Source organism: Oryctolagus cuniculus, chromosome 4 (genome assembly GCF_964237555.1).
Source record: "Oryctolagus cuniculus chromosome 4, mOryCun1.1, whole genome shotgun sequence".
NCBI lineage: Eukaryota > Metazoa > Chordata > Mammalia > Lagomorpha > Leporidae > Oryctolagus > Oryctolagus cuniculus.
Window position 1 is genome coordinate 110,653,375 of NC_091435.1, and position 12,597 is coordinate 110,665,971.

General features: G+C 42.6%; 1 protein-coding gene and 1 long non-coding RNA gene across 9 annotated transcripts in view; both read left to right on the forward strand.

Annotated features, from left to right (window-relative positions):
- MECOM (MDS1 and EVI1 complex locus) overlaps positions 1-12,597 on the forward strand; it is a 597,402-nt gene that overhangs the window by 20,657 nt on the left and 564,148 nt on the right. The window lies entirely within an intron of this gene.
- Positions 137-10,515, forward strand: LOC138849342 (uncharacterized). Its single transcript, XR_011388067.1, has 2 exons — positions 137-8,185; positions 8,556-10,515. It is a non-coding gene; the product is annotated as an uncharacterized lncRNA (long non-coding RNA).

Genomic DNA, 12,597 nt, shown 5'->3' on the forward strand with positions numbered 1-12,597 from the left:
CCAGTGTTAGATGAATATAAAATATAAAATGACAGGAACTGAAAGTATTTTGTAGTCTCAGGAATAGGACTTCAGAATCGTATTTATTTGAGATAATTTGTGTGTTTTAAGAGCATGGTAAGCTACAATGTAATAGTTTTTTTTTTTTTTTTTCACTTGCTATATGGGGAACTAGAGAAAATAGAATGATTCTTTCCTGCAAGTGAGGCTTGGAATAAGGCAAATGAGGGTAACTTTCTCCAGGCCTCTCATAAAAAGAGGGGTGGAACTGGGAAGAGAATCCTGACACTCCTCTTTCTTGGTTGCTAGACTGTACCTATCCACTGCCATCAAAGGAAATTTTGCAACTTATGAGAGTTGAACATCTCTAGTTGAGGGACATTTTTTTTTCATTATGCAAAACTATTCATTTCCTTTTTGCATGGTAAATATTGTTTTTTTTTCTATGGAGATCATTAAATGCCATTGAAATAAAAAAGAAAGTTTAGGTTCTAAATGGACAGTCCCAGTATTCACAGCTTACTGGTGATGAAAGGCTGAGATCAGGCTAGGGTTGTAAAGGTGCCAGTTAATTTTTTTTGTTTGTTTTTAAAGATTTTATTTTTTTATTTGAGGCAGAGTTATATATAGAGAGGAAGACAAAAAAGAGAAAGGTCTTCCATCTGCTGGTTCACCCTGCAAATGGCCACAATGGCCAGAGCTGGGCCGATTGGAAGCCAGAAGCCAGGAGCTTCTTTTGGGTCTCCCACCTGGGTGCGGGGACTCAAACACTTGGGCTATCTTCCACTGCTTTCCCAGGCCATAAGCAGAGAGCTGGATCAGAAGAGGAGTAGCCAGGACAAAAGCTGACTCCCATACCAGTGCCACAGGTAGAGGCTTAGCCTATTAAGTTACAACACTGTCCCCTAATTTTTTTCTTTTAAATTATTATTTATTTATTTGAGAGGCAGTGGAGGTGAGGGAGGAGAGGAGTGTAGAACTTTTTCCCATCTGCTGATTCACTCCTCAAATGTCTGCAACAACCAAGCTGGATTAGGCCAAAGCTGGGAGCCAGGAATTCACTCCAGGTTTCCCACATGGGTGGCAGAGACTCACTCACTTGAGTCATCACCTGCCTCTCTTGGTCTGCATTGGTGGGGAGCGAGAGTGAGGAACCACAGCTGGGTATTAAACCTGGGAACTCAGATATGGAACATGGGTGTCAACTGCTAGGATAAATGCCCACTATTATTAATAACTTTGAAGCTTCCACCTGATGAATAAGTTTGGATGAAATATTCTTTCAATAATTTTGCAAGTGGAGCTTCTGTTTTAAGAGTAAGCAGAAGGAAATGGTAGTAATAACAAGATTGGTTTTTGCTCATTCACACTTTTCTTCCCTCTGGGTTTTGGGAGTGGTGAGGTAGAAGACAGGATGGCAGAAGTGAGGATGTGGAAGAAAAACATAGGTGTGTAGAAGAGGGGATGTGTAAGGTGGAGCAAATGTGGTGGGAGCATTTGTTTAGAAAACAGTACTAATAATTCAACATTCAAATGTGTGTTTTTGGGGACTCAGATATTTCCATTCATAGTTCTATGAAAAGGAAGTTTAACAAAATCATATTGCTGACTGATGTAACTTAATTAGACTCCATCTTCATACATTTGCAATGTTATTTGAATAAGTTGAATCAAAGGCTCCCTGAGAAAAATGCCAATTTGCTTTGCTTCAGAGTTGATGACAGACATTTCTAGCCTGGACTAAGTGGATAAACTCATTTGGTAATTTAAAAATTGTAAGACTGGCTACACTTGATTGACTGATTACAGGAATTATTTGGAGACATTTCATGCCCTCTTCCACTTTCTTTTGTAGTTTACAATTCCAGATCTTTCTTTCTTGAACCGTGCCTTCCATAATAGCTTTGAGAGACAGTGTTCAGTGCCCTATACGTTTCCCACTATCCTGAATCCCTAATGTGGTGGCTTTCCTAGCATATTCAGAACAAACAGCTAAGACTTTACAATGCCACTGAAATCCTTAGGTTGACTGAAGAAACTTCCTGGTTGTTTTTGGTAGGCTGGCAGGAGGAGGCAGGGGAAGGGAGTGTGAGAGTACTTTTCCCGCTGGCGGGAGGAGGCAGGAGAAGGGAGTGTGAGAGTACTTTTCCCCCTTCTTTAAAAGTCGTTGTTTTGAATAAAACTCTGGGCAGGGAAAGTATCTGAGATAGGCTCACTATCCGGGTAATTGGGCAACATGGAGCACTCTCCATGGCCACAGTGACTCTTTCCCAGCTGTTGGCTTTTTCTCTTGTCTTCTCTGCACTGCTCTTCACCTCTGGCTAAGATTTTTTTTCCTCTTCCCTTTTCTCTTGTTACCTGGCTACAGATCCTATGCTGCATTTTTCATCATGTTTCATCCGTCATCTTTTTAAAATCCCATTTGCAAGTGTTTTCCTTTTCCTGGGTCTTCACTTCTCATTTGAGGTGGATAAAGCAGGAGTTGTATTTTTCATGCTCCCCTTCCCCAGCCACCATCCACACCATCCCTGCATTTTCTTTCAGCCATTCCATTAGATTCTTCACTGCAATGAAATATGTGATTAATAAATGGGAAGGTCCTTGCTTGTGATTGATAACTACTCTTAGAAACACTGTCATTTGCAATTCATTAAATGCCTTATTTGCCATTTATATTTACTGAAAATTGATACGCTATGTATTAGTTCTTTCTCAATGACAGATCACTGGTAAATGTATAATTAAAAGAGAGCTTAATTCCAATTTGTCTTCATTTCTCCTTGAAATAATTTTACAGCTGTCATATGGACCGTCTTCTCCATTCTAGTACATTCTGCTTTGCTGGTGCCCATAGTCATTCTCCTTATTTATTCTTTCCTTGGGGGAATATTGTATTGCTAGATGACCCAAATTCAGATTCTGCTTCTGCTACCAGCTGTGAGACTTTGGACAAATAGTTAGGATCTCCAAACCTCAATTTTCTCATCTCTGAAGTGGGAATGAAATGTTTCTTTCACCGAATTGGCATGAGATTTAAATGACGTGATACATTGGCCACTGCTTTGTAAGCTGAGAAATGGCTTCCTTGTTGAGACTGCATTTGTCTACCTGGTCCTCTAGCTCCTTTGAAGGCAGTGCTTGGGAGGATGCCCCATACTTGCAGGTTATAGGCAACACGACAGACATGCAGGGAAGCCTTCAGTGACCAGAGCCAAACCTCCTGTTGCACAGGAGCCAGAGCCATCGGAAGGTGCAGCCTTATCAGTAAGGAGTTGGCTCTGCGGGGTTAAAGTCACCCAGAAGTGCTGACTCATCCGGAGCTGTGCCCTGTGCAAACAGAGTAGTCAGTACACTGATTAATCTTCTGTCAGCCTACCTTGTCCTGAGATAACTCTAAGCGCTCTAAGTGCTTTCTTCTTTTCATAGCTGCCACCGTAGCTGATTCCTTAGAACTCAGAATCTGGTCTCCTGACTCCCAGTCTTGCCCTGGGATGAGTTTTTTACCAAATGAACCTTTCATGATCACTGGAAACCATCTGTTTTTGGCCACCATCCTATTTTCCTTAACTTCAGTCTTAGGGTGGCTGTTTGCTTCCCAGGGGGCAGAGATCCATAAGGGAAGACTTCTGCTTCCCCCAGCTGTCTCTTCCTGCCCACAGAGGCCTGGGATGTAAGTGCTAGGGCTCCAGGTAGTTGGCAGCAGGCTTCAGGGTTTCTGCAGGAGAGAATGCGCTGAGCTCTATTCTCCACAGCATTTGCCAGTTGGCTGAGGGAGAGTGATGTATACTTGGAAAACCTTGATGTAAGGGAGGTCTAGGTTTCGGGGGCAGGACACATGTTTGCATCTGTGCCTGCTGCTTAGCAACTCTGAGACCTTGGACATCTCCTTCACCTTTGTAAGACAGAGATGAGGGCACTTACTTCACAGGGGTGTTGTGATGTCTCCATGAGATTGTATTTGTACTGTGCTTAGCACTTTGAAATCCTCAGTAAATCTTTCTCTTCAGTCCTTCATCACCACCCCTTGCCGACTGCTGTCACATATTAGAATAGTGCACACAGGTAGGACATATTCCTGTAGGTAGCATTCTCCTCTGGGTCCATTAAACATCAATATTTTTCTGGTTCTGCCCCCTACTGACCAGCCCATTAGTAGTAATCATCAATATTTTAGAAAAGTAAAAGACAATATTTTGAAGGAGATTTCGTGGATAATTTGTTCGTTAACATTCTGATTTCTTTCAGTCTTGGATGAATTTGTTTTCAGATTATGATCTCTGGGCCAGTATATGGTGAGGTGGAATCTGATTATTCTTTAGGGTTCTCATTGTTTTTGTCAATAGGGAATTTAGGGCTTATCAACTTTAGGTACTGTGACAGACTTTTATTGCTTAAATAAAATATTTGAATGATTTTTTGAATTAAAACTTTAAGTAAAATATTTGAATGGCATGCAAATTAAATATCCACTGTCTCTTCTTGGGGAGAATTCTACTTCCGTGGCTGTGATTGGCTGTAACTCCAGGTTTCCTCTGCAAATATATATGACAGAAATTTTTAAGATTCTGCATGTGATTCACCTGTGTTTTATCTTTTCCCCCGTGTCTTGAGAGCAGGAATGTTACAGATAGAGGGTATCTTAGCAGCCTAAGTCCAGGGGAGAGATGGAGGTGAGACATAGTTGACCCAGAGTGAACACATAAAATGACATTAACAAGAAATATACTTTTAAAATAAGCCACAGAGATTTTGGGTTACTTATTACTGCAGCATCACTTAGCCTATTCTGACTGATGTAGTTATAAATATTTGTGAACTTTGATTTATGTTTTATTCATGTGCCAATTATATATCTTATATTAATACATAGAATTTCATGAACTCTGAATTATGTTAAATCTGCAGTGGGGGCATTGTGGTGCTGTGGGCTACCTCCCATATCTGAGTGCCTGGGATTGAGTGCCACTTCCATTTCGGATCCATCTTTGTGCTAATGAACCTGGAAGGCAGCAGATGATGGCCCAAGTACTTGGGTTCCTGCCACCCATGTGAGAGACCTGGGTGGAGTCCTGCCCCTGGCTATGTCCTGACACAGCCCCACCTATTGCCAGCATTTGGGGAGTTAACCAGCTGATGGAAGCTCTCTCTCCCCTTGTATCTCCTTCTCTCTCTCTGGATCTCTCTTTCTACTCTGTCACTATGTCTTTCAGGTAAATATATAAATAAGTACATCTTTAAGAGGGAGAGCTTTTTTTTTCAGCTTTGTTTTTTTTTTAAACTTTTATTTAATGAATATAAATTTCCAAAGTACAGTTTATGATTACAATGGCTTTTTCCTCCCCATAACTTCCCTCCCACCTGCAACCCTCCCATCTCCTGCTCCCTCTCCCATTCCATTCGCATCAAGATTCATTTTCAAGTATTTTTATATACAGAAGATCAATTTAGTATAAATTAAGTAGAGATTTCAACAGTTTGCACCCACACCAAAGCACAAAGTGTAAAATACTGTTTGAATACTAGTTATAGCATTAATTCGCATTGTACAACACATTAAGGACAGAGATCCTACATGAGGAGTAAGTGCATAGTGACTCATGTTGTTGACTTAGAAGGGGAGAGCTTTTGAGAAAGACATACCCACTTCTTAACTACTTTAGCGTGGAACTACACAGGTGACTTCTGCCCACATTCTTTTTTTTTCTTTACAGGCAGAGTGGACAGTGAGAGAGAGACAGAGAGAAAGGTCTTCCTTTTTTCCTTTTTTTTTTTTTTTCCATTGGTTCATCCCCCCCACCAGTGGCCGCTGCCGAGCTGATCTGAAGCCAGGAGCCAGGTGCTTCTCCTGGTCTCCCATGGGGTGCAGGGCCCAAGAACCTGGGCCATCCTCCACTGCACTCCTGGGCCACAGCAGAGAGCTGGCCTGGAAGAGGAGCAACTGGGACAGAATCCGGCGCCCTGACTGGGACTAGAACCTGGTGTGCCGGCGCCGCAAGGCGGAGGATTAGCCTAGTGAGCCGCAGCGCCAACCTTCTGCCCACATTCTATGAGTGAGAATAGTCACCAGGCCAAGAGAAATGTCAAGTGTGAGACGCTGTCTTGGTTGAGCATCTGCTTCCCAGCATGCACTCCACACTGTGGAAGGGAGCATGGATCTTTGGTGGTCTGCCAGCCCACTCCGCCACAGATGTTAATCCCACCCACACAGCACAAAGGGAGAGGAATGGAGTGAATATTGGGGAGGCAATTAACCATGTCAACCACACCGGAAAAGCTGGTCTTGATGTCAGGCAGGCATTGATTTGTGCTGAAGCAGATGTGTGAGCCCTCCATTGCCTCCCAGACGGGTTGATGTGATCCAAAGTCCATTTGTTACTTGAAAATAATTTCAGAAAACTATAAGCTGGTAAATACGTGATTACTTGTAGGATGTCAAGTTTCTTTCTCTGGAGGAACAGGTGAGGGCCAAGGCTCAAGTGGGATATGAGGTCAGGAGCCCTTTCTCAGGGTGATGCAGCATGGTTTCAGAGGCAGATATTTTCAGTCATGTACAGGACAACAGCTGGGGATTATGTCAGGAGGATATGTTCAGGAATGCCACATGAAGGGCTGGGTGCAGAACTAGAACTAAATTCTGTGTTCACATTGGGGGAATCTTGAGGAATAAGACGAAGCAGATGAATGAGAGGAAGATGAGCAGTTAGGAAGAAGAAGGCTTTAAGACATCACAGAAATGGGATCCAAATGCCAGCAGCAGAGTTTTAAGTGCTCTGAATGCATAGGCAAACCAATGGAAAAGAGTACAGTTCACTATAATTATCTATTACATAAGAGCTTAATTATCAAGTCCTTGAACTTATATGAAGTGCTTTGGGAACTTTTCTTATCCTCCAGGTGTTAGATTGAGTATTTTTTGCCAGAGCGATGTCCTTGATCAGAATTTCCTCTGCCGCCCCCACTTCTTTATTGCTGTTCTCCATGTCAAAGTTGGAGACATTTGTTTGTTTACTTTGCAGAGCCCATCTCTGATACTGGATTCCATGCTTGATGAGAGTAGATGCTGTGTCCCCTTTGACCCCAATTGCATACCCATTACCTTGCTCTGCACCTGGAACAATAGGAATGAGTGGTGTTTTTTAATATTTTATAAGCCCATGAATATAAACATCTATTGATTTAAATTTGAAGAGTAGATCCTCCAATCCAATTAAAACTCTGAAAGTTAAAGAACTTATTTCAAGCTTTTAAAAGTTAATAAATTTGTGATTTAATGACATTCCATTTGAGTGGATTTAATGTTAAGTCAGATTATATGATTGTGTGATATTCCCCAATAACCTGAGCTTGGACACAGTTCCAGAGAACTAAGTTCTTCCAAATTTTCTTTATTTCTGAGTTTGAAGTTATTCATAGGACTCCAATTTCTGAGGTTCACTGGCTGTAGGTCTTTGGGTCCCAGAGTCAACTTCGGCCCTCCCAGGCCTAGAACAGAGTAGATTCTGGCATTCACAGGGTCTCCCTTGGATCTGATTCCAGTTACCAATTTCTGGGTAATTAACTAACTGAAACATAGATTTATTGTTTTTTTTGTTTTGTTTTTTTTTTTTTTTTTTTGACATTTTAGGTGTTGATTTAATTCAGCTGCATGGTTCTTGCTTGGGGTCCATGTTGTTGTGGTCCAATATTGGAAGACTACTGAACTAGAGGTTCAAAGTGGCTCAAATGACTGCAGCTCCTGTCTGTCAGAGCTTCACTGTGGCTCTCTACATTCTAGAGTATGTGTTTTTAAAAAATTTAAAAAATTTATTTATGCTAATTTTATTTAAAGGCAGAGAGAGAGGAACTCTTTTATACTCTAGTTTAATCCACAGATGCTTACAACAGTCAGGACCTGGCTATGTTGAAGCCAGGAGCTGGGAACTTAACCTAAGTCTCCCATGTGGGTGGCAGTGGGCCAAGAACTTGAGCCATCATCTGCTGCTTCGCAGGGTGTGCATTAGCAGGAAGCTGGATCAGAAGCAGAGTAGTGGGAACCTGGACCAGGTACTCCATAGGGATTGCAGGCATCTTAACTGCTGTGCCAAATGACCTCCCCGTGGAGTGATTGCACATAGCTTTTCCATATGGTTTGGACGTCTTACAAATTGTCGGCTAGATTGCTGGGTGGAACATTCCAAACTACAAGGTTTTTTTTTTGTTTTTTGTTTTTTTTTTTTTGACAGGCAGAGTGGACAGTGAGAGAGAGAGACAGAGAGAGAAAGGTCTTCCTTTTGCCGTTGGTTCACCCTCCAATGGCCGCTGCTGCAGCCGGCGCACCGCGCTGATCCGATGGCAGGAGCCAGGATCCAGGTGCTTTTCCTGGTCTCCCATGGGGTGCAGGGCCCAAGCACTTGGGCCATCCTCCACTGCACTCCCTGGCCATAGCAGAGAGCTGGCCTGGAAGAGGGGCAACCAGGACAGAATCCGGCGCCCTGACCGGGACTAGAACCCGGTGTGCCGGCGCCGCAAGGTGGAGGATTAGCCTATTGAGCCACGGCGCCGGCCCAAACTACAAGGTTTTTAAGGACCTGGCATTGAAGTCATGCTTTGTCATTTCTGCTGTATCCTACTAGTCAAATGCATGTCACAGAGCCAATCCAGATTCAAGGGGAGAGGATTTCTCAAGGACATGGATAGTAGGATTCTTAGTGCGTGGTAGAGTATGGGGGTACATTTTTTGGAGACCATCTACTGTAGTCTATTCTAGCAATGCACAGATCTCAGACTGAAATGTTAGACCAGGTCTGGTCACAGAAAACTCTGCTCTATTCAGAAGTTGTCCATGTTTGTTTTGGATCATGGTGAGAATAGGGAAATGCTTTTCTCAGTGGATAGGAGTCCCAGGTCAGGAATGTGAAATTGTTATGACTGAAGATATTTTAAAATATCAGGAAATCAAGCCCAGGAGATCTTCGCTCTTCCTGTCTGCTGCATGGCTCACCTGACATAGTCTGGGAGCTCAATTTGGAATAGAATTAAAAACCTTTGAAAGTCTAAAGGTTCCAGGAGGTGTGCTGTCCTGAGCAGCAGTTATAAACTGCTAAGGAGTGGCTGAATTGTCTTTAGAAGTTCATCTGACCCTTAGTTTCAGGAAAAAACATCTCAAGAATCTCTGGGCTTCTTCCCATCACTGAATTTTGAGCCTCCTTCATCAATCTCCTATTTCTTCTTTCTATTCCATGAAAAATGTATCCAAGCATTGTTTTGAAGCAGTAAAAAAGAGTGGTAATTATCAAATAACCCTCTTCATCTTTTAAAAAATGTTCTCAGTAGGGAAAATGGTGTAGATATCGAAAACCTTGGTTTTAGGAAAGCATTACAGAGTTTCATATGTCTTTGTGGATAAGGCCATGAAAGTGGGCTGCATGAGTTAGACAGCTGTTGAAATAACCGTATCTAAAGGTCTGTGGATCTGTCAGGCTGGGGAGACTGTATGGTGGATGGCTGTAGTCGTCTGTCCTTGTCCTATACTATTTCACATTAGAATCCCTGATGCAGATAGAATGCCTCTTGAGTTTTTCAGATGACTTCACCGGGAGATATAGCCAATACAAAAGATAACAAAGTATGTGCCAAATTATTTTGTCAACTCAGAACTCTGCCTTATCACACACTAGACAAATGTAATATTGTTCATTTAGATTTAAAGAATTAATTGCATAATTATGGGAAGGATTGACAACAAATTTAAGTGAAGAATAATTAGTTGAACAGAAGCTGTAAATGAGTAAGGGATATCATGCGGTTTCTAAAAAGCTAGCATTATATTAGGGTGCAATAAAGAAATAAATTAATTATGAAAATGATTCATCCCTATATAGTCTAGATTAGTCAGAACATGATCCAGGGTATTTTGTGCTATATTGATTATTATTTTTTCTTTCTTAAATTTAAAAAAAAGTTTTGATTGACATGTAATACATGCACATTTTTAAGAGGTACAATCCATTATCTCAACGTAAATGAGTCTAAGTCAATCAGAAGAGGAAGCCAGACAAAATCCATTTTATTATCTTTTCTTTGTATTTGAAGCCTACCAGCTTCTCTCTGCCAGTTCTTTGTATAATATATGATACATTATTGTGAATGATAGTAACTCCAGGTTTTTTTTTAAGATTTTATTTATTTATTTGAGAGGTAGAGTTACAGACAGAGAGAGGGAGAGACAAAGAGAAAGGTCTTCCACCCACTGGCTCATTCCTCAAATGGCCCCAAAGGCCGGAGCTGAGTCAATCCAAAGCCAGAAGCCAGGGTTTTCCACATGGGTGCAGGGACCCAAGCACTTGGGCCATCTTCCACTGCTTTCCTAGGCCATTAGCAGAGAGCTGGATTGGAAGTGGAGCAGCCAGGGTTTGAACCGGCACCCATATGGGATGCTGACATCATAGGCAGAGGCTTAGCCTACTACACCACAGCACTGGCCCCCAGTTATTTTCATTATACGAATTTCCTATGAAGCTTTTGCACCAAAATAAACTTTTTTTTTGACAGGCAGAGTGGACAGTGAGAGAGAGAGAGACAGAGAGAAAGGTCTTCCTTTTGCCGTTGGTTCACCCTCCAATGGCCACCATGGCTGGCGTGCTGAGGCCGGCACCCCGCGCTGATCCGATGGCAGGAGCCAGGTACTTATCCTGGTCTCCCATGGGGTGCAGGGCCCAAGCACCTGGGCCATCCTCCACTGTACTCCCTGGCCACAGCAGAGAGCTGGCCTGGAAGAGGGGCAACCGGGACAGAATCCGGCGCCCCGACCGGGACTAGAACCCGGTGTGCCGGCGCCGCAAGGCGGAGGATTAGCCTAGTGAGCCGCGGCCCGGCCTTGAAATAAACTTATTTTTAAATTCCATTTTCCAAAAACTTTTTGAAGTATCCTTTATCCCATAAGTCTCCAACTCAGCTCAGTTTTCTTTACATTTCCCTCACAATTCACATTTCTGCCTGCGGTGCCGGCATCCGTATGGGTGCCAGTTCTAATCCCATCTGTTCCACTTCCCATCCAGCTCGCTGCTAATGTGCCTGGGGGAGCAGCAGAGGATGGTCCATGTACTTGGGCCCCTGTACTCACTTGGGAGACCCAGAAGAAGCTCCTGGCTCCTGGCTTCAGATAGGCCCAGCTCAGGCTGTTGCAGATGGAAGACCTTTCTCTTTGTCTCTCCCCCTTTCTGTCTGTAACTCTGCCTCTCAAATACTCTTTAAAACAAAACAAAACAAAACAAAAAAACATGTCCGCATTTCAAAGTTTTTTGCATGAAATTAAACTCATCTTTTAATTCTGTTTTCCATAAACTTTTTGAAGTACACTGTATGTCCAAGAAATTATTAATTATCTCGTTTGTTTTAAGCATTTGGTGTATGTTAGGTAGTAGTGGGAGATGAGACTGAAAAAGTGAGTGGGGGGTTGGTTCCAACCTTGAATGCTGTACCAGCAGTGTGTGTTTTTATCTTGGTAGCCAATAGGAAGTAACCACACTTTGTAAATAAAAGAATAATAACAATGATAATAATAATAAAGCTAGTAGTCATTCTCAGCTCTTACATGTGAAGGGTCTTGAAAAGTTCATAAAAATATGTATTATGAAAAAAACCATATGTGGATTGCTAAACTTTTCATAGAAAAAGAAATTTACCTTTGTAAAAAATTATTATTGTTTGAAAGGAGAGAGAGAGAGAGAAAGTGTTCCTATCCACTGGTTCACTTCTCAAATGCCTGCAAAGCTGGAGCTGGGCCAGGCTAAAGCCAGGGACCTGGAATTTCATCTGGGTAGCAAGGACCCAGGTACTTGATCCATCACCTACTCCTCCATTAGCAGAAGGCTGGAACTGAGAGCTGCAGCTGGGACTCGAGGCCAGGTACTGGCTTCTTAACCACTAGGCCAAATCCCTGCCCCTAAACGTATCTTTTTACTTCCATTTTCCATGAACATTTTGAAGTACCCTGGTATATGAACTTATTTAATTCTCACGATAGTCCTGTAAGTTAGACATTGCCATTATCTTCATCTTACAGATGAGCAAATAGAAACAGAGGTTCAGTCACTCACCAAAGTCCTAGCATTCCGGAAGGCAGCCCAGGCCTGTGCTGTGCTCTGTCTATTCTCTGCACAAGAACCTCCTTAGCTCTGCTGCAGTTAAAAAAAAAAAACAACAAAACAACCCACTGTGGCGCTCTCCCCACCCCATTGCATTTCACTCCTTACTTCTACTGAAAACTACCCCACAGAAAAACAAGGTGCTGGAGATAGAGGAAGCAGATGCTCTAAAACAGTGATTACGAAGCTGTGTTTGCTTTTTGGATTTTGAGGCCTTTCAAGTTCCAGGTTTGAACCGTGGGTCTTGGGCGGTGCATCCTGACTCTGGTTCACTGCCAAGATTTGGGTGTGTCCCGTGCAGAGGAGTGATTTAAGAGTAATTTAAGTTTAAGTACTCCCAAAAGAACATTGCCCCAGTAGCATAAGGTTAAACTCTGGGTTTGCATGGCCCCAGGCAGGCGTTTAAAGAAAGAGACCCTTTGGCCCTTGGTTCAAATCCTGCTGATGTCTGGCCGCCTTGCACTTCTGGTGC